Consider the following 26,435-nt stretch of genomic DNA (forward strand, 5'->3'; position numbering starts at 1 on the left):
CCGTGTCCTTGAAGGATCAGTCTTGGGCTTGTCCCGCGGATGCGTCTGCAGCGGGGTCGGAAGGGCTGCAGGGCTCGAAGGACCCGCAGATCTGGCAGGCACCCTCCGAGCAGAGCGCCTCGTCCCCTCCGGCGTCAAGGCCGGCCTGCCTGGAACAGGTACGACAGGCGCTCTAGCAAGATCAATGGACGCAGGCGGGGGAGAGTCGGCAGCAACAGACCCCGGCAAGGCAACATTGGGAGATGATGCATCATGTAGGGGAGCAACATACGGTTTCAAGCGCGACGTGTGAACAAACCAGCGGCGAGAACCAATTTGAACACGCGCCGACTGAGGATTAGGAACCTCAATGAGGCGGACAGGCCCTCGCCAAGGTTTGTGAAATTTGGGAGAGGTACCCGGCCGCACCTGCGGGCAATGGAGCCAGGCCAGGTCCCCAACCTTCCAGGGGCACTCCCCTTTGGAACGCCGTGCGTACCTCTCATTTCGGGCCTGAGCTTTGGCCGTAGCCACACGGGCACTCTCCCGCGCCTCCGAGACCCGGCGAACAGTGTCCCGAATGTAGTCAGGAAGCGGTTTACAAGGTCCCCTCACACCGGTTCCCATCTGCACATCCATTGGCGGCACGTTTTCCCGACCATACATAAGGTAAAATGGCGAATAACCCGTAGCCGCATGAGGAGTCATCCTGTACGCCGAAAGCACCCCCGGGATGTGCAGGTCCCAATCCGATTGTTGCTCACTCACCGTGTGGCACAGCATGGCAGACAATGTCCGGTTTAGCCGCTCAACCATACCATCCGTTTGCGGATGGTATGGGGATGTCCGGACCTTCTTAGTCCCTAGGCCCGCGCATACTTCCGCCAATAATTTCGAAGAAAAATTTCGGCCCTGATCCGTAAGGAGTCTCTCCGGCGCACCCTTGTCCATAACATATCCGAACAAAAAGGCGTCGGTAATGGCCGCGGCCGATTGATCGGGCAACGGCCAGGCCATCGGCCAACGGGAGAGGTACTCAACCCCGACCAGCAAATATTTATTACCCCTCGCCGAAGGTGGGAAAGGTCCCAAAATGTCCAGTGCCACCAATTCATTGACCCGAGACACCCGAATTGACTGTAAGGGTGGCACATAAGGATGTTTAGGAGGCTTACGCCGGGCACAGTCAGGGCACGCGCGGACGTGCCCCACGACATCCGTCGACATGCCGTGCCAAAAATAATGACGTTGCAACGTCAACAAGGTCTTCTGCACACCCAGATGTAATAGCGTGTCACAATGGAGAGTTCTAATCAACTCGTATCGGAGGGACGCAGGCACCACTAGACGCCAGTGTTCCTGGAGACTTTCCCTCCACATAAGCAGACCATCTCGGACCGCGGTTTCCGGCGCACCCTCCGTAACCGGACCCCCAACCTCCACTTTGGATCGCTTCCGCAAGGACACTAACGACTCATCCATCATTTGCTCCCTTATCCAAACAGACCGTGGCAGATTCAAAACCCCATCAGTCGGCCCCGGTTCCACAGTAGCATCCGACTTCTCCACAGCCAATACCACCGGCTGAGGGGGGGGTAGGCTGGGCGCACATCTCTGCGTCCCCGACGCACATTTGCAAGGGGAGCGCTGCGGCAACCTAGAAAGTGCGTCTGCGTTCGCATGGCGCACCCCTTTACGATGGTGAATTTGAAATGAAAATTCTTGCAGCGTGTCCAACCAACGCGACAGCTGGCCGGAAGGTTGATCCATTTTAAGGGCATATTGCAAGGCCGCATGATCCGTACGTACGATAAAGGAACGGCCGTACAGGTACGGTCGAAACTGACGTAGGAAAAAAACAACGGCTAAGAGTTCCCTGCGAGTGACACAGTAGCGTGTTTCCGCGGGCGACAGGACCCGGCTACCATACGCAACGACGCGCTCTACGCCCCCTTTAGACTGAGACAACACCGCGCCAATACCTGTGTCGCTCGCATCCGTATCAAGAATGAACGGTTGATTGAAATCCGGATAATCCAATGTTGGGGCGGTAGCCAACAGATTACGCAGACTCTGAAAGGCCGCCTCTTCCGGCGGTCCCCACGCAAACTTACGTCCCTTACCCGTAAGGAGGTGCAAGGGCCTCGCGATGGTCGCAAAATTCGGTACAAATCTTCGATAATACGAGGCAAATCCCAGAAAGCGACGTACATCCCCCACGGTGACCGGAGTCGGCCAATCTCGGACGCACGCCGTTTTTTCCGGGTCCGTAGACACCCCCTCAGCACTCACGATGTGCCCCAAATAACGGACGGACCGTTGCAGTAGGTGACATTTCTTTGGTTTAAATTTCAAGTTCGCGGAGCGCATCCTCGCGAACACCGTCTCCAGCCGCCTTAAATGTTCATCAAATGTGCGGCTGAAGACGATGATATCGTCCAAATATATGAGACATGTCTCCCACTGCAACCCCGTCAAAACGAGTTCCATGAGCCTTTGAAATGTGGCAGGGGCCGCATTCAGCCCCATCGGAAGGCAGTTAAATTGAAACAACCCCTGCGGCGTACGGAATGCGGTCTTCTCCCGTGAGGGCTCGTCAAGGGGAAGCTGCCAAAATCCCGAAGAGAGGTCCAGTGTAGAGAAATACTTAGCCCCCGACAATGCGTCGAGGGAGTCGTCCATACGCGGCAGGGGATACGCATCTGCCACCGATATCTTATTCAATTTTCGAAAGTCAACACAGAATCGCAATTTGCCATCCTTTTTCTTAACCAAAACCACAGGCGCGCCCCATGGGCTGTTCGACGGCGATATAATATCCGCAGCCAACATATCCTCCACTGCCCCCCGAACGTGTTCTCGCTCGGCCGGACTCATTCGGTGCGAATTCAACCGAATAGGGGCAGCGTCGCCTGTAGCAATGTGATGGTGAAGCAATGAGGTGCGTCCCAAATCCAAATCATTGGAGCTGAACACATCGGAATACGTCAATAACAATTTATGAAGCGCACCCCGTTGATCCACAGACAGGGAAGAATTTCCGTCACATAAGCTAGCAATCCAGCGGTCATCCGAAGCCACAGGCTCGGAAACACCAGCAACCACTCCCTGGCTATGCGAACAATCGTGAGCCGTAAATGCCGTGGTGGCATGTGCCACAACCGTGCCGGCTGGGACACAGACATTTTCCGTACCCGCATTGAGCACCTGCAAAAACGGTAATTGATCTGGCCGGACGATGGTCTGCGCTCCGACCAGCGCCGATCCGGCCGTTATCGAGGCTGAAGGTGACAACAAGATCCCAACCGCTCCCAGCCGACCAGGCAGGGGCTTCCGATACCGCAGGGGAATAAGCATCTGTGAACCAGGTGGAATATCAACAGATGCCACGGATAGCGCCTGCACTTGTACGGCCGAAGCAGGTCGCCCCCAGGGCGACGGCAGAAACGAAATTTGACGGCCACCCGGCAGTTCAATACAATTCTCATTAATTTTGATCAAAATAGGCATCTTAGCCAGAAAATCAGTGCCCAATAAACAGGGAACTGCCAAGGATCTTGAAATCAACACAACGCCCGAGGCCGACACATCCCCAATAGATATTTTAGCGTCCACCTGGCCCACGATGCCCATACTACCCCCGTTCGCAGCGACGCACGACCCGTAAACCGGACGCACGGCCCCGGGTGGGATGCCTAACAGATGAAAAATGACATCCGAAATAATAGTCGCGGACGCCCCGGAATCGACCAAAATGCGCACGTCCACCCCTTGTATAGACCCCGGCACGGTGGACGAACCCGTAGCGGCCGCAACAACCCTCCGTGCCAATTTGCGCCACTGCGTCACAGAGCGACAAGGCCCCGTCGAAGGTCCCTCTTTAACAACAACACTATGACCGCACAACGAAGGTGATGGGTGAGGTGTAAAGCCTTGCCGGGTGTCTGGTGCGTGCCGACTTGCCTGTTTCGGTGGATCCTTGGGCGGCTTGGCCGGTAATGAGGCCTCCTGTTGTGGCGGACCCGGGATGCGGGCCCAGCAGTCCTTCGCGTAGTGGCCCTTCCGTCCGCAGCGGAAGCAATCGGCGTCGTCGCGCCGAAGCGCAGGCCTTGCATCGCGCCGCCCGCGTATCGGCGGTGCAGCACGAGAGGCCGGTCCACCGCGGCCTGACCATGGCACCGAGGCGGCCGTCAGCTCCTGAGGGCCCCGCTCATCCGGCACGTATACCGACTTCGTAGGGTCCCAACCCAGAGCGCCACCCTCCGCGACGGGCCCCCCTGTCCACGCCGTGACCTGTTTCCATCGTCGTAGGTTGAATTGTGCATCCAGACATTTCGCCGCCGCCCGGGAGGTGAGCTTCTCATGCCCGCACACCGGCATGGGAATCCCAAGATCCCGCGACAGCTCGAGCATCTTGCCCAAGATGAGAGGCTCGAGCAGGTCAGGTGTTGTATCTGGATACGCGGCCATAGCCAAATCAAGCACTGCACCCCTGTACGCCACAGGCGACTCCTCGGGCGCTCGTTGTCGTTGAGCGAATCGCCGATGCGCGTCGTCAGGTGGCTCGTAGGCGTCGGCCATTTCTTGAAAAACTCCATATAATGTCCTCTTCTTCTCGGCCTTAATGGAGCGAAAAAAACGAACAGATTCGTCGTCCAGAAGAGTCGGCAACACTTCCAAGGCCTCAGCATCGGTCCATCTCGCAGAACGGACCGCCGCTAAAAATCTGCAGGCGAAAGCGCTCCAGTCGCCCCCAATGGCGAATTCCTTGACCGTGGTGAGATGGCGACTCCGACTTCGCTTCACTCCGCCCTCCGCCGATGGTTCCTCCGGAGGCAAATTCAAAATGGCGTCGAATCGCGGCGTGGTCAAGATGGCGGATTCCCGCCGCGGCACGCGCAAGATGGCGGCCTCCTGCCGCGTGGCCCATGGCGCCGGGAGTGAAGAACCCGTGGCGGCCTGTGGAGCACTCTCCGCTCTCTCCGTCGCCGTGCTTGGGGTGACGAGATGACACAATTGGCCCAGGGCGTCCTTGAGAGTCTCCAGTTGCTCAGCCACCTGCAGCCATCGCCGATCAGCGTCTGATGGTGTCGGCGGCCCTGACACTGTGGCTACATCTTCCACTCCCGTCCCCGCACTCGTTTCAGCAGGGCTCTCCTCCACCACCCTGGCAGGATCCATGTTTGGAGGGAAGTCTTCGTCTTCGGACGAAGAAGCCGATGCCGGCGCTGGAACATTTTTCTTTCTCACTTGTTTCGACATGCCGTTGCACTTCCGACACCAATGTAATAAAGGACTCGACCACGATGTCTGGCTTGGTGTCCTTTATTCGGTTCTTCTCTCTTAACCCGCACGGCTGTCCTTCTATAAGACTCTATACTGACACTGATACTGCTCTCCTGCAGTTTCTCCCCTCGTCGTTCTCTCAGCCTCTCTCTCCTCTCGTCGCTCTCGTAGCCTCTCCCTCACACACAGCCTCGCCGGCTGTGTTCCCCGCAGCTCCTCGTCCGCCTTCTCTCCAGCCGCCCCACCGCTGTCTTCTCTCGCAGCTCCGCTGGCTGCTCCCTTAGCTGGCCACCGCTGGCCGCCGCTGCCACCCCTTGGCTTTGCCCACGTGGCCTTACTCTGGTCCAGTCCCACTCGTTCTGCCTTCCTCTTCCGGTCTCCTCCCTTAAGAACCTTAACCTTTCCTCCCACGTCACCTAACTCCACCTCTCCGTGACGTCACATCCGGGAGGTCGCCCGCGCCCGCATTACACCTTGATAGATTTACACGTGCACCTACCTCTGTGGACTTTGAGTTTGGGGTCATAGGTATCCCCCAATGGCATGTCACTTGGAATTTAGTGACGTTGGTTATGTTTGGGTTGCTTTAATTTTGTGAAGGTGAGTTGAACTGTGCTTGTGTTCGTTTATACTGATCAGCTTTCAAAAATGTTTCTCAAAGCATTTATCTTGGCTTTGTGTTAGCGCCCGATTATAGTTCTGATGCATATTTGGATAACGTACAAGTACACGTATGACGGCTTAAAACTTTGTTGTATTAAGTGTGTTAATTGATTGAGATAAATAATCAACACATTAAGCCAGGAGAGTAATAAATGTCCGACATTCAACTTTACTAGTCACTTTAACAATAAACACAAATACATCATATTTACAAGTTCCAGAAATGTACAACGGCTTAACATTTGAAATGCAAAGAGAAGCAGGAGGCAACACATGTTTAAAATTACCACATGTAACCAAATTAACCCTTGGCCAGCCATACTGGGAGTTAAAGCAAATCTTAACAGAACATGAAAGCTGAGAACAAAACAAAGCACAAATTCAGTAGTGTCATACTTGAGAACATTAACAAACACATGAGTTTGTCGATGTATATAAAATACAGCAAGGATATCAGAGGTACTCAATGTGGACATTCCTGCCATTGTAACTGCATACGGATGAGGTGGTTTCTTGGTATACGTCCTGCACGTTTAAACCCGTAAACCACTGTAAAAAATTGTATTACATATACATGATATACTATTCTGGTACACACAGCATGTATTCAGTGTCAACATTTTAAAAGTACCCGAAGTGTTGTGTTGCATGTGACTTGCTACCAACTAACTCACTTTCTCGAAGAAACAAAAACGGTTTCTGTTTTTAACCAAGTAAACGTAAACAACTATTCACAAGGCAAATGAATATGAACCCTTCGTCTCAAAGCGACAACACATGTCTGTTGTCTGGCTCTGAGCATAACCCGCTTAAAGTCCTCTTGGTTTAATCACGAGATGGTCTTGTTACGAGGCGAGGAACAATCCCCCCCCCCTCCCGGTTCAATTTAATGAACTGTAAAGAGTTGGGGATCATATTAAATTCAAGAAATAATTTGGTAAATGCAGCACCTATACTGGCTGCGAGGGTCACGTGAACTAATTACAAGATATACTATTCGTATACAATAGATTCCTATTCGCACAATTCCAGTCACGTATAGTGAATATATGAACACATTTTAAATGATTAATTATCGCTAAATTCCTATTTGTTACACTCGGGTTCACAATAGCTGTTTTCCTTAAAACATATCAGTTATATGAATGAAAACTGAAAATTTTGTTTACGAAATAGTTCCTGTTGCCTACATGTTTTTAAGCTCATCAATTTAAAATAAAGCAGTGATAACTTCCTGTGATTAATTTTGATTGAATGAGCAAATGCATACGCACTACTATACTGCCCGAAAACAGCCAAATGTTAGAATTCTGCACAGGGCTCAAAGTGAAACACAGCCAGAATTAAGGTAATACAGCGTGTCAAGGCATACGCTAGGGGTGCACACAACAAGCTGCTTGTTATTTAAAAATCAACGACACGACTGTTGTGCAGCCAGATTTAACACTACGATCGTAGATGTACTCCAATTTAGGTTAGTGTTAGAACCAAAGCGGAAGCACGGGCACGAATTTCAATTTCTACAACCTCACACACGCATACGTGAAATTAACTCTAGTTCAAACCCAGTGGGTGAAAGAGAGGCACGCCAACTTCACATTTCACTTCACTGGGAATATCGTGAAGGCATTAATATCATGGCACCATTGTAAATGTAACAACCTGAGGATTACAAAAATAAATCAAATACTGGTACCGTATGTAGTACATCAAAAGTGTCAAACTGCTCATGAGCTAAATCGATGTTGTATTGTATAGAACTTTGCCAGTGTTTTTTTTTAGAAGATGTCTATTTGCATAGAACAAATTTACAATACAGCAGAATTAGCTTTATGATGAATGTTGCTTCATATAGCCAACATATTTACACACTATATGCCAACAGGGACACAATGCACTTGAAAAAAAGAAACTCACTGGCAAATCATCTTCAGGCAGCCATTTGACAATCCTCACAAACAGTTAAAATACACATTGTTATAATACAGTACAGGCTATAATAAACCATTACACAGCTCATTAGCATTATATCTACACATTTGATCACATAGCGCTATGAATTTTAATTAACCAATGACCAAGCTAGATGGTTTACAAATTATATAGGTTTCCAATGTTGGTAACACAGTCTTGCAAATTATAGAATTTCTGTATGAAGGGGTATTTACAATGTATGTAAACAGATGTTTTCTTGTCAGCTGAAGAAAGTACAAAGTCCGGTATATACAAAAATTCAGTTTTAACACCTGAAACCTAAACGGCTATATGCACATTACTTTTTTTTACTACGGTGAGACGTGAATGAACCATCGTTCCCCGCTCACTTCGCCGTCTGGCCATGGCATATATTTATAAATAAAGGAATGATGGGGGCAAGGCCACCAATGAAGACCCTACATAATCCCTACTCAATTCTGATCAGCAACAGCGCTTCATATGGATGACCTAAAAGGCATCGCAGGCGGGTGGGACAATTGTGATATCATGTAAGTCTACGCGTAGACACACACATTATACGTCGATACTCGTATGTAACTTCCAGCCGAATTGTCAGGTCCCGTAGCGTGCCCCACTAAGGCATCCGGTCTATTTTCGAAAAACGCGAAACTCAAAACGGGCATTGAACGTGTGTCCAGAGCGTGTGTACAATCGTATTGCTGCGGGCCAAAGTGACAGGACCCAGCAGTTTCTGAGGGTGGGGGGGGGGGCATATTGTACAATCCTTCTGCTGAAAGACTGGCTGCCCTGCTGGAAGTGCAGGTTATATACCCCACATTTAGCACTGTCAACGGTATTGTTTGGAAAGAGACCAACAACGAGGGGCCAATGGTTTTTTTTCACGTCAATATATAAATAAGCTACGAGCAGGATAAAGGCCGTATTAAAATGTCGTCGACAGATGGCCGCTTGGTGGCTCAGAGGTTACAGAGCTCCAATAAATTCCTGGCAGGCACCCGTGATGCATAATATAAGTTTTTGGGTGAGATCGCGTAAATATATAAATGTGTCGTTAAACCCGCCACCACCCGACACAGCCAACGAGTAAGGGTTGTCACGTAAACAGAACGTGCCAATTTGTCCCTAGTGGTGGTGGGTTTAACGACACATTTATATATTTACACGATCTAACCGAAAAACCTATATTATGGATATTGGTCGTGAAAGCCTATGTGTTAAACAGGCACCTGTGAATAAACCACGTTCTTGAGTGAAGCAAGTGGACGGACTCAACCACCAATGACTGAACAGAGGGAAAAAAACAACCCACCATGTTCATTTTGGTTTTTCACTTAATTTGGCAAAAAAAAATTGCTCTGCCAATTAAATATCGGTTCGGTTGTTATGCAATAATCTCATTTGAGAAACGATACAGGAAAGCGCAGTCAAGGCTAAAGAGGCCAGTGGAAGAACTTTCAGAAGTTCTGTGAAAGTTTTGTCAAGCAGGCCATTTTCCAACATGTGGCGTGCAGCTCTGTGCAGTTCCCAAATGGATGTCTCAGTATTTAATACCGATAGCACACTGTAATTTAAATTCTCAGAAATATATCTTTAAAAAGCAAAACAAACTATTTCATGGGATTGATGAACATGCTGGGGTGCTATTTTGCCCTGAACCTTACATATCTTATGTAAAGGATAAGGGACATTTTAATTCATGCGGAAATCTTTAAAATGCGCAGTTGTCAAAACTCGTAATGCTAGCAGATATCCTACTTACCTAAGATGCACATCTTAACACATTTAAAAATGCATTTTAAGATGACACTGCTTTAAAAAAACTAAACAGCCACAAGTACCACTACATCTCTTTCCCATTGCAATGGACTGCAATATTTGTTGTTTTTGTTCAGCACCATTGCAATATGGCTTGCCATGTTGCGGCACTGTAGGAATTGTCTTTATTATTATTGTTTAATGTAAAGCAAGGGCAACTACCAACAAGGCAAGTGCCTTTAGCAATGAACTACAAATGAGATGGGGTGGTGCATTAGCATCGCTGCCTATGTCCAACACCAACGAAGACATTGTATCAATTGATATATTTTAGTCGGAAGGCCCAAGTCTGGCTCAGTTGGTGTCATCCACGTGCACTTTCAAAACAGCGAACTCACTTTCTGGGATTGCGGCAGCAGATCTGGCATTTCTAATGTATCTAACGTAAAACTGCACATTTTCAGGAGAATTCACCGTTTCAAAATCTAAAAAAACCATTGGCCCATAAGTGTCGTCCTTCCCGCTGAAAGAAGTCCTGAGGTACAGTTGGTTGATGAAAGGATGGGGAGGAGTGATATGACGTGCAACTTTTACACTTCACAGCATGCTTCCACACTAACCCATCTGACGGCAGCGAGTGATAAAAACGTTATCTTGTGCAGTTATTATGGCTCTTCACTCGGTGCTGACAGCTACATTTTGGCATAGGATTCAGGTGCACAGAAAACAGGTTTGAGTGTTTCTTGCGTTGAAAGTTCCTCTTGTTGAAATCTATTGCATAAGTGTCCATGTTAGACCTTTTTGTAAAAAAAATGTATTTTCCATTGTGATTGGATTTTGCAGATACATAAAAAACATCACAAAAGATTGATCGTTGGTTTAAAAAACAAAGCAGTTGATTTTTTTTCTGAGCACCACCGCAAGCCTCGTCTTCAGAATACTAACAGGAAATTGCGTCGGGTGAGCTGTTGAAGTTGCCGAGTTTGCACAGGCATCATATTTCAAATACAAATCTAACGTACAGCCTTCAAAAATCAGATCTTTTCTACAAACTAATTTCGCAAAAAAAACTAATCCCGACAACACCATCAAACTGGCATCCAGTTCAATAATTGGTATAAAGTTATGATTATCCAAAGATAGTAGTTTGCCTTCTTAAACTGAAAATTTAACGTGGAACTCATTAAAATGATCCAACAACGGTGCTTAATGTTAATTTCTTAAAGCAACGTTTTGTCCTGGATGTTATGTCAGTCTATGCCACTGTAGCTTTGGTCTGACGCAAACCCGTGAAGGTTGCAGACACAAGTGACGCTCCCCCCTCCAAGGAGGAAGTCAGTAGGTACACATCTCACGCCCCTCGATTCGCCATTGAGGCCTTCAACGATTGCCCTGTTAAGCGTTGCTGCCACGGTTCCTTCTTCAGTGGCAGTGTTGTGGCACGCAGGTCATCAACAACCCTTTAATGTCCCTTGTGTCTCTTTAAGGTGATCATAATGAGCCATCGTCTCTGAATCTTCCTCGCATGCACTCTCACCTATAATCTCATTATGTATAACCAATAGATGTTAAATTAAGAGAACAGCAACGATTGTTACACCTACCTCACCACTACTGTCAATATCGGTGATGTGCGTGGTAAAATATCAGCCTATGAAGTTCATTCTTGAGGGAATACCAACAGCTCTCATTGCCCATGCACACACAAAGAAACTAAACAAAACAAAAAATCCTACTGTAAATACTGATACTGTCGACGTTTTTTAATCATTATAATTTTAAACTATTTAATTCTGAATAATGCAGAATTCCATGTAATTAACACATGTTTCATAACAGTAGCTTTGGGATTGAATATTTAACTCCAAGGAAAATATGTTTCTGAATGGATCTTTTTTTGGGCTACAAATGAGCACATGCTATTCAGCAGAGTTTTTTGAATGGGAGACTTAACACAGGCTCTGGTGTTAATTTTACTTTTAACGCAATCTTTTGATTGGTATTACAACACAAGCATGTACAATCCGATTTTATAAACTCTTGGGAAATAGTCAATTGAAAAGCAATATAATATTTTATCCTACTGTTCTGTACTGTATTTATCAACTATATGTTAAATCTGACCCAAGGCATATCATTTTAGCAGTGTCTTGTTTGTTCAAGGTTTGAACCCAGTAATGCGGACTTATTATCCCATCTTAACACATGAGCCTCCCCAATAAACTCAACCATTCGTCCTTCCTTTGTAACTGAATTCCATTACATTCTACTCCTTAAGAGTGAAAAACAAAACAGTCGAATCCATGAAGAAAAAGTATTAAGTCTTCAAAAAAGAGATGCAACAAAAACTTAAATTTGGCAAATTTCCATCAACTACCATCTTTTACACTTATGTCAGTTTGAAAGTAAAAATTCACAGTTGTTTGTTGATCAGTGTCCGTGGCAATGGCCAAGGTTACTCGTGATATTCCAGCAGTGCCAATGTTAATGCAGGGTGGTGATGTAGATGCTGTCATCTTTAATGAGGGTTCAGGTCTCCCTGCTGTCATCCTTCTTCATCCGTTCAGATATGACTTCATTCACAAACGAATCTCCAAGCACAGCACACCTCCATTGTGGCCAGCGAGGTAATGGTCTCTGTGACGAACATCTTTTGACTCTGTTAATGGCGAGGATCCTCAGTGTTATTGTTGTCCACGGTGTTAGCACGACTAAGGGCTTCGCTGTCTCTCGCAGTGTTTGGTACTGTGGGTCAGCTCTGCCTCCACTGCGAAGACACTTGCAGCAGGTGGCCACAGTTCTTCCGCTGCTATTAGTATTCACACCATCAATGCTGCCACTACTTGCTGCCTCCGGGTTTCTCTCTAACGCAGGAGCACAATAGTTCGGGATCTCTGCACTTTGTTTTGCTCTCACTTCCCCTTACGGGGAGCAACTAAAGTCGTTTCACAAGGCACAAGTCTCTGTGTCGTGCGCTTCTCCGGCGGCCAATGAGGAAATGGCCACGATCACCGTAGTGTTCTCTCCAACGGAAGTTCCGTTGCCGCCAGGGTTACTGCTGCCGTTGCTGTTGCCACTATAACACATCTTGCGCATCAGCTGAACCCTCTCTTCCACGCAGCCGGCGGAGAGGCGGGCCTCAGCCTCGTGGTCCCAGCACTCTTCGATGGTCTCACATAGCAGAGCCAAGCCCTGGGGACAGAATAATTATTACTTAGTGCATTTCATATTTGCGCTATTCTTAACGGCACGATGTTTCACAGAAATAATTTGCAGTAAGATGGAAGGGAGCAATATTTATATGTTTAATCCAAATTTAGACATTTGTAGGTAATTTCCCAAGTATGTCAGATTTGGATTATGATGCCGGCAAAGAATGGGCTACTCTTTTAGAATGGCCTACTCCCGCAGTAACTTTACCGTCCACTGTGAAGCAGACGGATCATATTTTACAGTTAATACCACCTGCAGTATTCACCAGGGTGGCCTGTCGGTTTCAACCGGTGAACTTTTTTCAGAAAGTAGCTCATTAATTTCTCGCTGGCCAATGTCACCACCCTAAAAAATAAACATAGCAGTGTGATGACGTTCTCACCCGCTCCAACTGGACATCTGTGAAATAGAGCTTTGTAGCTCATCGGATTCCTCCTGTATAAATATTCTGATCCTGATGAGAGTCTATGTGCACACATACCCCATGATACCTTCATTACATTTACACAGCAAGAACTCATCTCTAACCACAAACATTCATGAATCCAACCCGGATTTCCCAGTGTCCACAATTAAGAGTGCATAATAAACTTATATGTGGATTGCACAGAAAAAAAAAACAGAATGAATAACCATGTATATGTATAAATAAACTATCACAACTCAGTGGCACTGAAGTCAGAGCACTCGATTCACACTGAAGATTTTGACACCAAAAGGAGGGAACATCCTGCCATGTTATCCGCCGGAGAGATGGAGCAATGAGATCAGCTTGTGCAGGAGCTCGGTGGATTCTTGAATCACAGGACTGTCAGAGATGGTGGCAGCTTGGACAAGCCCAACAGTGGATATATAATATCATTGCTGATGATGACAACTCAATGCCACCCACAGAGATGAGCACGGCCACACTGATTGTTTCCATAAGGCAGCACTCTGAGTTAAGAACCACTGTTCCTGACGAGGCAGTGAATTATAAGTTTATTTTTAATACCAAAATTACCAAGGAGAGAAATAGCCAAACATCCTAGCAGCAATTAAAAAAAATTAGTCTCAAGACAAAGCCGAGAGCTTTGCTAGTAACTCGAGCAATATTGCTTTCATAATTATTAACGAGCTTACGGCATTTTTCCTCCAGCAGGGCTTGAGGGCGGGCCGAATGCGCTTCTGCACCACCAGTTCCTGGATCTCGTCGAGTGAGGCGTGGCGACCCAGCTCCTCCTCAAACGGCAGCGTGTAATCGCCCACAGGACCTGGGGAAGAGCCACACGAGGTCCACGGCATCAGTGCCTACAAACTGCCCAGAGCATTTATCGACTGCAACAATGGCTAGAGGGTGCTTGAGCAGCACGAAGAACAACACAGTAAGGCTGGTGTAGGTGTGCGACATAACGCTAAGTGCTCTTCCACTTCAGAGTGAAGGGCTTGCATATCAAATGTACTCAGTAAACTGGGATAAGTCCATGGCTCATCTGATCAGGGACACACTTTGAGATGTAAATTCATCATCTAAAATTCGGAGCTGCATCACTGAATAACCTATTAATGACTCGTCAGCATTCTCACCACTGATCCAGTTTACTCTTGTTAACACTCAAACCTTTTGGCCATTTCATCAGAGAACTAAAGGAGCATCATTTTCTGTACCCTGTAATATTACAGTATTTATTATTCTCTAAAATTGGACAGTGTCCTGATGCCAAAGTCCCCAATGTTAATAGTATAAACATAAATGATGACCCCTATATCGCACAGCACTGCATATGCGTGCACATGAGACTCTGCATCTCACCTGTTTAAAGATTAAGCAAATTACCGACTGATTGATTGAATACACTATGACGGTGCAATATGTTGGGAGACCTCGCTACCCATAACTGCACTGCTGTGCTGTTTGTGCATGCGGCTAAATAACAGAAACCACAGCTGGCCAGTGGGGACAGTTTATCAGCGAGTCACCTGTGGAGGGCACCATTACCACACGCACACACAAGGTCAGTTTACAGTAGCCCCGTGGCACTCGACTTCTGTAGTTCCTTTTGGCGGTATTTAGTTTGTCGTCTTTTCCCCGCACCTCCGATTAGCATGGCTGGCTACGTACGGTGCAAAAGAAGTTCAACATATATACAACATCTACACTGTCAAGGAAAAAAGCTGAAAAGCGGTGAGCCTTTAAGCAGCTTGAACAAATTAAGGAATTTAAAAAGCTCAACCCGTGCCTCGGTATAACAGTATTGACAACCGTATTTAATTAATCCCATTGAACCAACATAGGTATACAATTTAACATAAGCTGGATACATATCTAGAAGTAGATGATCTAAACTACAATATTCTTAGGTTTTTTCGGTAAAGTTACGTATGTAAAAAAATTAAATTAATAAAAGTAAAATAAAACAAAATAAAAAATTCACGACGTTTCGGAAGCAACACAAGCCTCCGGAAGCAACACAAGACGGAGGCTTGTGTTGCTTCCGAAACGTCGTGAATTTTTCATTAATTTAAATTTTTTACATATGTGACTTACCGAAAAAACCTAAGAATATGAATCCTTGCAGTCACGAAAGCTTCAAATCTAGAACTAAACTACAATGTTGATTATGAACACAATGCTAGATATTGTACGATATAAATGAATAACGACGTGTGAAATTATTTGATCATCCAAATCTATATTAAATGCAAACTAAAACAAAGGAATATTGTTCAACGTTTCCATATATTTACTTGACAAATTGAATTGTAATGTGACCACTAATCTGTCAGCAGTGCGCTAAACGCTTTGGCTTCAGAAATACATTTTGCTACGGACCGCAACAAGGCGTACGTAGTTGATCTGTCAACGCCAAACCAAAAACCATGGCAGGCTTTTAAACAAACTTGATGCAATTTTTTTGCTGAGCTCCACCGCATTTTAAACTCGGGCAGAACACCAAATAACCCAAACTCATTGGGACAGCAATGCCTCTTTTGATATATTTTCCCAGGCCACTACTGGGCTGGTTTAGAACATAGGCTGTTTAACATGGCGTGATCCTTTGGCTCAGGAATTGGCATATGCCGTCAGTGACACCAGTGTGGTGCTTCGTGTGCTGCGTTCTGGGTGGCAAGCACATGGCAAATGGGGTTGTGGACCAACTGTGGATTTGGAATTCCATCTTCTCATTATGTCTGGGTGGTATTCTATAGGTGTTCGAGTATCTGCCGTTGCATATTAATTATGTAAAAAAACAAAACTGAGTTAACATCTTAATGCAGAACGCTTTTTAAAAAGCTGAGGCTCAGCTAAGATTTCCCTAATATATATCATTGCCAGATATGCAATAAAACTGCTGTATATTACGAGAGCTAGTCATCGTTTAAGCACAAATACATATATAATATCTTAATTGTACTTATCCATCATGAAATAAATAAACATCCCTTTGACACGAACAAACCAGCAGGCCATCACATATCAATGGTCACCAAAAGGTACTACTACTTAGTCACCTCAATGGATTTTCTTGCACGTGTTGTGTGTACGTTTGAACGTGTCTCTCTTTACCGTACATGTGGGTAGCCTTAGCCTAACTGCGACACAATTCCAACCATTAATTCCAACCGCACGTATACTATTCCTGGCAAAGCACACCATTTTAAATTATTACTACAACCTTGCTCACTGTAACTAAAAGGTGATCTTAGCTACAAGTTAGTATCTATTTTAGGTGTGTTTATGTGAGCAATAGGGATGCCAATGCCACTCGAAGTGTTAATGGTGAGTTTTGCCAGCTGAAATAGGCCCTCACTAACGGCTTAAAAATACATAACAAGCAAAATAAAAACGAGAATTTGTTTTCATTATGGACTGCCCATTTCAAGAAATATTATGACAGTGAGAGTATATATACGTGAAGTCTCAAGAGGATGGGTGTGGCATTGTAAATACAACATTAATTACGTGAATAGAGTGGGTGAGGTGCATCTAGAGGTTATAGGGGTTTATTTTTTTTGTTTAATCTTTATTTAGCCAGGATATACCCTTCAGATTCACATTTAAATTTCAACAGGGTCCAGGCTATATGGCAGCAGCGCATCAATTATACTTAAAATTTGCAGAAAAAAATCACCAGACAGAACCAATCCAAAATAAATAAAAAACCTAAACACACTGCTTTATACATGATCAAATAAAGAACAATTTTTTTACTTTAAATAGAAATTAAATATTCACAAAAAGTTACATAAAGAGTAAAACATTTTTTACATTGTTAAGCTAAAGTAAGTGCATGGAGAGGCAGAGATGTTATCAATCCCTCCAGATCTTAGGAGTATTCATCAAGTAAATTATTACAGGTGTTTAGAAGGTTAACAAGAGCATGTTTCTACAAAAGGCGATTACGACATTTAAAGGCGGTCTAATGGGTGCTTTACCTGTATTCTATTATACACGTGCACAAGCATACCTCTAAAAGCATTGGCACAACAGCTACTAGCGGAAGGTGTGCGCGGTACATACCATCAACGGCTGTGCAGCGCGAGATGAGCTCCCACAGCACCAAGCCCAAGGCGTAGATGTCAATGCGGAGGAAGGCATCACGCTGGAAATGAATGGCTCCTTCGAGCACCTCTGGAGCCATGTACCTCATTGTGCCCACCTGCACATACGTGGCAAGACGAACAGGCATGGCGAGTGATAAATTTGAGGGCAAACACCACGATTTCTTTTTAACAAACGACAGCTAAGCAAGCAAACAAATACACAAAGCACATTCATAACCGAGAGCACAACAGCAATCCTTCAACCGCAGCTATCTTTGGCAAAAAACCCTCCTGTAAAGTATTTTAAAAGGACATTGCTTCATGGTTGTTTTAGGAGCTTTGTATTTCCAAACACGGCATTTCACAAGGCATGCTTCTTATTTAATGAATAGCACATGAATAGCAAGACGGCAATCCCTTTAAACCCCAGTTATCTTCAATACAAGCTGTTGCATTGCACTTAAAGGGCACTTAAGCTATATATCACTTCCCTTTCTTTATTGGCTGAAACTTCCAGATTAGAGTTTCCATGATGCGCTATTATGTTCTGGCCATCACAAATGGATGTTACAGTACAGAGAGATAAAACTATACTTTGTAATTTAATGGAAGTGCTGAAAAAATAAGATAGTGCAGTCGCCTGCCACATTGGGTCTTCAGGGTGGTTATTTTAAATAGTTTTCCCCACCCCCCACATCAACAAGACCACACCCTGGATGTTAAATTCAACAAAAAGCAGTCGGGCTGATTGATGAGCTTGTACTCGTCGATTCAGTCCAGCCACTCGCTCATTGGCAGTCCTTTTTGCTCTTCTATCGCAACTACCATGGGTCACTGTTCACGTGAACTTCAATCGTCGACTCATCATCCTCCTCCGATGTTGAAGACTCAGTCTACTGGACTTTTCTGTGTCATCCATACGGTGTTCAACCACTGCAAGCCAAAAACACCCCTCCTCTTTCTGCATATTTCCTCACAGCACTCACCACCGTTGTGGAGTTCCCTCCCATGGTCTTGTTTCCAAGTTCTTATTACCTTACTCTATTCAATAAACGGATTAACTTTTTCTATTGCACCTATATTAGTGCAGTGTGTTGCCGTCAGGTTGGCATTTTACTCTGCTTTACCCTACGCTCTGCAAACTAGGATTATAAAAGTGTATAAATATTCACGATTGCTTGGGTACACACCTGGCCATGGGTGTCGCCTGGTGGTTTTCCTGGCTCAAACCTCACAGCTAGGCCAAAATCGGCAATGCAGGCTGTCAGGTCGCTCTTAAGCAAAACATTCCGGCTCTTCATATCCCTGCCAATGAGAATGAAAAATGCACGTTGAAAGGCAGGCAGTGAGAACAAATGTTCGTAAACAACACACACACACACTCAGTAATGAAAGGTGTTTATGCAAGAAAAACAGTGAAGGCGAGTCTACAATTTAATTTTAAAAGATTGCACAGAAATACATTAATGATGGAAATGAGATGTACTCTGCTCAACCAAATGCTAATCCAGTCTGCTGCTTAAAGCAACGTACGATTAAAGTGATGCAGACCTTCTATATACACCGTTATAAAAATGTGTCTTCAACCCGATAAAAATCAACATCACCTTCATTTATATGAGCATTATTGCTACGTGAAACTTAATGCTTTAGTTTTCTGGTGAGGATGGAAGGTTAAGTGATAATGCTTACAGATATATTTCTAAGAAGATGAGTAGCTTTTAAGCAAGAACCAATCTGGTAATAAAAACAAAGTTTACAGCAGTGGGATTCAGTTTAATAGCAAACGGATTCTAGAAAAGGAAAAAAATACAAAACCCTGGCCTAATATGTAAGCAGTAATTAAAGTTAGTAGGGTTGACACAAGGCACACTTTATCCAAGTGGGCCTCAGCAGGCTTTAAAGTACAGCCAATGCAGGCAGCAATAACAGCCTTTGCCATTTGCTAAAACAAACAGAAAACCCAAACAAACTGGGACTTGGGTCCATCTGGCTCCTTCCCCACGTCAACTCCTTGAAGACTATTTAACCCCTTAAAAGGAAGCACACCATGAGCAATCTCATCTCTGCCACTCAACAAAAAAGCGTATTAAGAAAAAGTTAAAATCTGCATCGCTTGTTGAGATGCATGAAGATTTTTGCAAGGGTGAACAGTTACCTAAAGCACTTGCGCTGTGGCCGAAACGTCGTGAGAATTATTTTATTATGTTTTATTTTTATTATTTTATTACTTCCCTTCTACGTGACTTTACCGAAAGAACCAAGAAGATTAATCCCTGCAGTCACGAAAGCTTTAAATCGAAATCTAAAGCACTTTGTTAAACTCATATTAATTAGCTGAAAAGTGATTTTCTACAATTAAGTTAACTGAGCATTTTTTTTAGAAAAAAAATAAACGAATTTGCATGACAACACCAGCACATGGCCTCCTCTTATGAGAAATGAGAAAGTATTTAATGTGCACGTTACAGGAGGGATTATATTCCAACAAACCCTCTATTGAAATTACAAGGTAGCACTGCTAGTGGGCTCTATGCAAACAATGTGAAGCTCATACTAACCACTAAGAAATCAGCTGCTAAAAAAATGAATGTATTTATGTGAATGCCTGTTGTATTATATTAGTTATATATTTTTAATGATTATCATGATCATGCTTATAAGATAAATATAATGTAAACGTGTTAATTGGACACAATTTGCAATATTTAAAGGTTTACTTAAATGAAAAGCTTTTGCATTGATGTTATGAAAACATGTTTTGGAAGTGGCATTAAGAGACGGGACATCATGCAGAAAAGTCGGTCATTGTGTTTTAGGGCTGTAGTCCCATTTTTAATTTAACTTCAAACAAGAAAGTATGTGACCAGCTCAAACAAGCAATGAAGCAGGACTGTCTGCAGCCCTGAGCCCACATTGCAAATTTTATATTATTCACATGACCGCGATCAGTCACTGTGTATAGGATGGATCAGTGACGATTTCCCACAAAGTAGTGCTGACAAACCAATCCCACATGTAAGCCAAAACGAGGCAACACTTGTCTACCCTGACCTGTGGTGGCAATTCCACTTTCTGACATCTAAACCAAAACCTCTATCATGGATATTGGTCACGAAAGCCTGCATGTTAAACTGAATGAGAGCAAGTCTCTCCATAGGACCACAATTTACATCTGGCAAAAGGGTACACATTTGACGCATCTTGGAGGTATGTGCTGAGATGAGTCCCCCGACCGTCAATTTGAATTCACAACCTTCCAAAGGCGAATTAAATGCTGCCAAGCAAAATGTATAACTTGAGCCCGCAAAAAACCCCATTTGTCCGAGGTAAAGGCTTGTACATGCTGACACAGCCTGCTGAAACGTGATCAGGTGAAAAGCTTTGACAGCTTTTGAGACGATGGCGACGACGTGGCAGCATTAGGATGCCACCGCTACAAGGCCGACCGACCTGTGCGCTATGGACGGCTTGAGGAGCTCTCCTTTGGGGCCCATGGCGTCCTCGTGAAGGTAGGCGAGCCCACGCGACATGGTCTCGGTGATCAAACACAGCTCCCTCCACGTGAGCACGTTCCCCTTGAGGTACTCCATGAGCGAGCCCTGCAAGAGAAGTCTCTTAGTCCCCACCCCGTCTTTACCCTGTGTGACTTTTGGACATGGACACAAGGCATCTGCATTGTATGAGGGGTCATTGATAAGTCTATAGCTTTACATTTACACTGTTTCTATGTTAATAATACTGTCATTTTATATAGTGCCATTCATGCTAATAGCATCCCATAATGCTGTACATTAAGGACCAAATCCCATATGAAGCCACTACCAAGCATTAGAAAACCCTACTACCAAGCTAAATACAACATGTATAAACAAATTAAGAAATGGTACCAAAACAAAAAGCACAAACAACAAATGTTATCGAAACAAATAAATTAGTCTATTAGGTCACATGTTAGACCAAGGACATTATTATCACCCCCTGACAAAAGTAAACTGTTTATACAATCTCTCATACACTCAGCTTCTCAAATGGCAATCATGCAAGCACATAAAACAACAATGAGTACGATATAACCCAATTCAGTTCAGATGTAAGATTAACAAACAGGGAGATGTCTACAGTTTGGGACAACTACATATGGCACACATATGCTCGCATTACAAAATGGGTCCTCGGAGTATACAGCTGACTATGTCAAAACACTTCAAAGGGCATGAAGGGCCATGTGCTATGAAGGGCCACTGCCTATAGGCAGTATTATTGACGAAAGTGAGGTTTTTGTAATTTGTGCACCACTGACAATGCAGTATCACCAAATATTCATGTTAATCTCGATACATTGGCCAGCTATTGTCAATCACCGTGAATCTCAGTGCATATTACAAAAGGTAATTGTGATGTAAAAAAAAACGCATTCGGACTTTTTTTTGTAAACCACAGCGATGGTCAATCTTGTTGCGTAGCTCAGTAGAGCATTAATGAAAATTACACTACAATTATGTTGTTGAACATGTGAGTAAAGCATTGTTCGCCCCTTACTTTACTTCACATTGGATATTGGATTACATACTGTATCTGCCAACAACATCGAGCTGATTTTTTTTTCCACTTGGCAGTGACTCTAATGGTTAAGTGAAATTCAAGGTCAAAGTCATTTGGCTCTAGCAGCTCCTTAATGGAATAATGTACGTTGGTAATGGAGTCGTGTGTTTAAGTCGGGCCCATAGCAGAATGCAAGGAATGCTTCATGGTGCAATTTTGTAGAGCCTGTTACTCGCCAAAATTAGCAGAAGAGAAACATACCACCTGGTGCAAAAACCCACATCAGTGGAGGATATAAATTAGCCTACTCAGAAGCCACAAAAAGCTACATCTTATATTTCTGAACTCTGCAAGCAGGAATTAAAATAAATAATACACAACTCCTTAACCCGATGTCACCTGACTGCATGCTGCAAATGAGGACAAAGCCGCGCCAATTAACATTCCAAGTATGTGAAGGTCTATTAGTGAAGCTGATCTAATCTCCTAGTTAATTAATCACCTGATTTGTTGCGTAAGTGCTCATGAAACGAAGCAAAGGATGATGCTTAGCCAGCAAACTTAACAGGATGCATGAGTGCAGGCAGGCAAGAGGGTGGTGGTGCATGTGCGAGCTGTAGTGAAGCAGTAAAGAGTACATCAAAACGTTGTGCACATTATGAAACCTTCTGCGGAGTGCCAACAAGCATTGGGAATATAAAATACACCGGTAATTTATCATAAAATAAAGTGGTGAGCAGCCCTCTGGCCTTATAATATCCAATGTTCTTCATGTTCACATCTTCCAACATCTCCACACAGGCCAAGGCTGCTGTTAATCTTTCCCTGTACAGTTGCTTAACTGGACAAGGATTTGACACAAAATTAGTCAAATATGTCCCTTTTGTGTTACACCTGCAATTATACTGATATTCTTAGGTTTTTTCGGTAAAGTCACATAGGTAAAACATAAAAATTAATAAAAGTAAAATAAAATAAAAATCACGACGTTTCGGAGGAACACAAGCTTCCGTCTTCAGGTGGAACCGTCACAGCCACGACAGCTGTATCAAGCAAATGAGAGATTACAAGAGCTACCACTCCGTATATATAATGGTGTGGTAGCTCTTTTAATCTCTCATTTACTTGATACAGCTGTCGTGGCTGTGACGGTTCCACCTGAAGACGAAAGCTTGTGTTGCCTCCGAAACGTCGTGATTTTTATTTTATTTTACTTTTATTAATTTTAATTTTTTTACCTACGTGACTTTACCGAAAAAAACCTAAGAATATGAATCCTTGCAGTCACGAAAGCTTCAAATCTAGAATTATACTGATGTAATACTAAATAAATTAGGACCATAAGTAAAAACATATCGACAACATAAATACATGCATTCAGATGCACAAAACTTTAACCTGAACTTGTTTAATGTTAGGTGATGATCAAAAGCTGGGTGGAATAAATGCAACATACACCCAGGCTTAATTTAGACTGCTCTGTTCTTCACAAGTGGTTAAAACAATACCATTAATTTAAGTGATGTGGAAATATGTGGAATATAAAAAAAGACAATTACAAACAGTAACTTTAAATATTAACCAATGTGGCTCTTAATCAATGGTACACTGTCATACACTGCTATCACAGCCCTCGGGGTTTTAATCTAGCAAGGAAACAAAGGCCTTTTGATGTAAAGACAATATGCCCAAGCTTATTCTCCACTAACAGTTAAAAGAAGCCATGTGAACCGCAACAGAAAACCTTCGATTCCGACACTGGTATTACACTGCCAAGGGGAATCCGTTAATAAGATGTATTGCTACATTTCTATTCAAACATGTGCTACGAGTTAGACACACACAGAGCTCATCCAACCCTCTTGCCTTCTTGTGCATCTTGACTGAAGGGAAGATTTCTTTTCAAATTTAATTGGATACTGCCTCGTAGAAAAAAGCAACACTATACCTCGATTTATGCAGAAAAAAAACTCCAAATGTCAAACCCATTGCGATATTGCACCATACAAAAAAATGTGTAGTTTACGCACAATTAAATTAATCATGTATTTATGCATTCTTTATAAAATGACAGACATTAAAAAAAATGTTATAATCACATTTTTTATAACATTTTATAATAAGAACCAATTGCAAAAATGTTAGTTTGATATTAAGTGCAATGACGCTAGTGGGAATCAATATAAGAAAATCAATCTGCTGCACAAATGTTTATGGCACATCAGTAATCCAAAATAAGCCACTTTGGCTTACCAATTAGACTAAATGGTTAGTCTCTTAAGATTACATTATCTTTGTTTATACCACTACAATATTCTTGTGTATATGAAGAGTGACGGAATATGAATTTTAATGGTTAGATGAAATATTTTATTTGTAAGGACATATTGAAGATATGTCCTTGTTCTAATCCTTCCTGATGACAAATACAAACTTACATTGCAGAGGTTGTACAAATCCAGTTGCTTTAATTACACGCAATAGATTTCAGTTTGAAACACACCAAAATCTTGTGAAAAGTGATTACCTAATTAACATCATAATGCACAAACACGGATATTTGTGTGAAACATAAAACTTCAGAAGGTGAGCGAAATGCAATAAAAACTTTTACTTTTCTTGCCATAAACCCATGAACATCACAGTAAAAGCTAATAGCAAATAAATACCAGTTATATTTGCAGTAAATATAAATTACACTGCTGTACAAGGTCCAGCTCATGTACTCCCTACAGCAAGGTTGGTGGTGCTCGTGGGAATACCGCCAGGGGTGCAAACTATGGCCAATTCAGAGTTCAGATGGTCAGTGTACATCTTCTTCTTTTGCTTTTTTACCCACTTTTTTCTTTGTCCCCATTTGTTCATACTAAATTATGGCAAATAATAGATTCCAAAGTCATCAGCTGAATTCACCACAAAGATCTTCTCCCTGTCCCTCCGGATGGAAAGGTCTCACCGTCCAGTGTTCCCTGCCCATTATTGGTGAAAACAATGAGTGGAAATTTGTGAAGTCAAGAAAAGTGGATATACTGGCCAACCCAGTGAGAATGTAAAATGTATGTTAATACATCAATGCCACAAATGGAGACAAAGGCCACCTAATTCCGTGTTTGACTACACCTCCAGTTTTTTATCATATGAAGAAGGAAAAACTGTTAATTGTAAAACAGGTTGAAGTGCAACTCTGTACCTTCTCGTGGAAAGCTGTGATGATCCAATACTCCGACGTCCAGCCCGCTGACTCGCTGCTCAGCGGCGATGAACTGAAGCAGGTTGTCGTGCTTGATCCCTGGCGAGCTGTAAATGTCAACCTCCTTTTCCCACGAGCGCAAGTCCTGTCACAAGCACACCCGCCAACATGGCATTTACGCTTAAAAGGGCTTCACTGCGTTATTTCTTTTTCGCACTGTACTGGACGACGGGAAAAAAACCAACATAAATGCAATTAATAAAATGTTGTGACTAGTGTGACATTCAGTTTTAACAAGATTAGTTTTTTCTTTCTTCTAATTGGACAATGGTGAAGATTGGTTTTGTCAGAAATGTTCCTGGCCGCATAATATAAATAAAGGGAGTTTTGCTGATGCGATCTAATGGATATACCTCCCTGCAGACAAAATAAAATTTAAGCTTTAAATATAATTGATGATCATATGCTACACATATGGCCTACAAAATGAATAAAGTTTCACGATAAATGTAGAACGTTTTAAGTTACCTAACAACGTATAAGGCAAATGGTAACAACGGCATGAAAATAAGCGCCACATGCTTTAGTGTAATGACCAGGTAATGTTAAAACAAGAAACATGTTGCTAATTGTTATCCAAACTAAATCTACGATAAAAATGTTTGATTAATGAGAAAAAAAAACAGGCTTTTAACATCTGACAAATGCAACAATAACTAAGTGGAAATTATGACAATATTAAGTGTCCCAAGTTGTTGCACAAGCCTATGCATTTCCAATATTTATCACGCGCAAGGAAAAATACATGTATCCGAAGACCATTGCAGAATTCAACTTATACTCTGAAGCCAGACAAATTAATGTGATGCGCATATCTTTGGAGTGCTATCTCGAACACCTTAGGAGTGAACACTTTGACGGCCACGTAGTCGCTGAAGAGCTGAGCCTTCCACACCGAGCCATAGCGCCCCACCGCCTTCACCTCCATCAGCTGCACCGGCTTCAGTTCAGGGGGTGGCAGTGATGCCAGCCGCTGGGCCTCCTTTTTGCATTGAGAGCAGCAGCAGCAGAACAATAGAACAAGTAAGGAATGCTGCCCACACAACAGGACCGACGACTGTCCAAGTACACCTCGGTCAGTGTGGTCAATTGTGCAAATGGTGCGAGAGTCACTCGAGGCCAAGGGTTAGCAACCCGCGGCTCCGGAGTTGCATGCAGCTCTTTATAAGGATCGCTTTTTGACGTTATTTATTAAGTATCACCGTCTCTCGTATTCACATGCATTGCGACTCTTTAAATATTGAGAGTTTTTTTCCAAATT

At 43.7% G+C, this 26,435-nt stretch overlaps 1 pseudogene; it reads right to left on the reverse strand.

Moving 5' to 3' along the window:
* Positions 1–6,001: 6,001 nt before the first annotated feature.
* The window catches only part of LOC133344611 (activin receptor type-2B-like), a 45,217-nt pseudogene continuing 24,783 nt past the window's right edge, over positions 6,002–26,435 (reverse strand).

The sequence above is a fragment of the Lethenteron reissneri genome, chromosome 20, assembly GCF_015708825.2.
Source record: "Lethenteron reissneri isolate LAM-NWPU_2019-01 chromosome 20, ASM1570882v1, whole genome shotgun sequence".
Lineage (NCBI taxonomy): Eukaryota > Metazoa > Chordata > Hyperoartia > Petromyzontiformes > Petromyzontidae > Lethenteron > Lethenteron reissneri.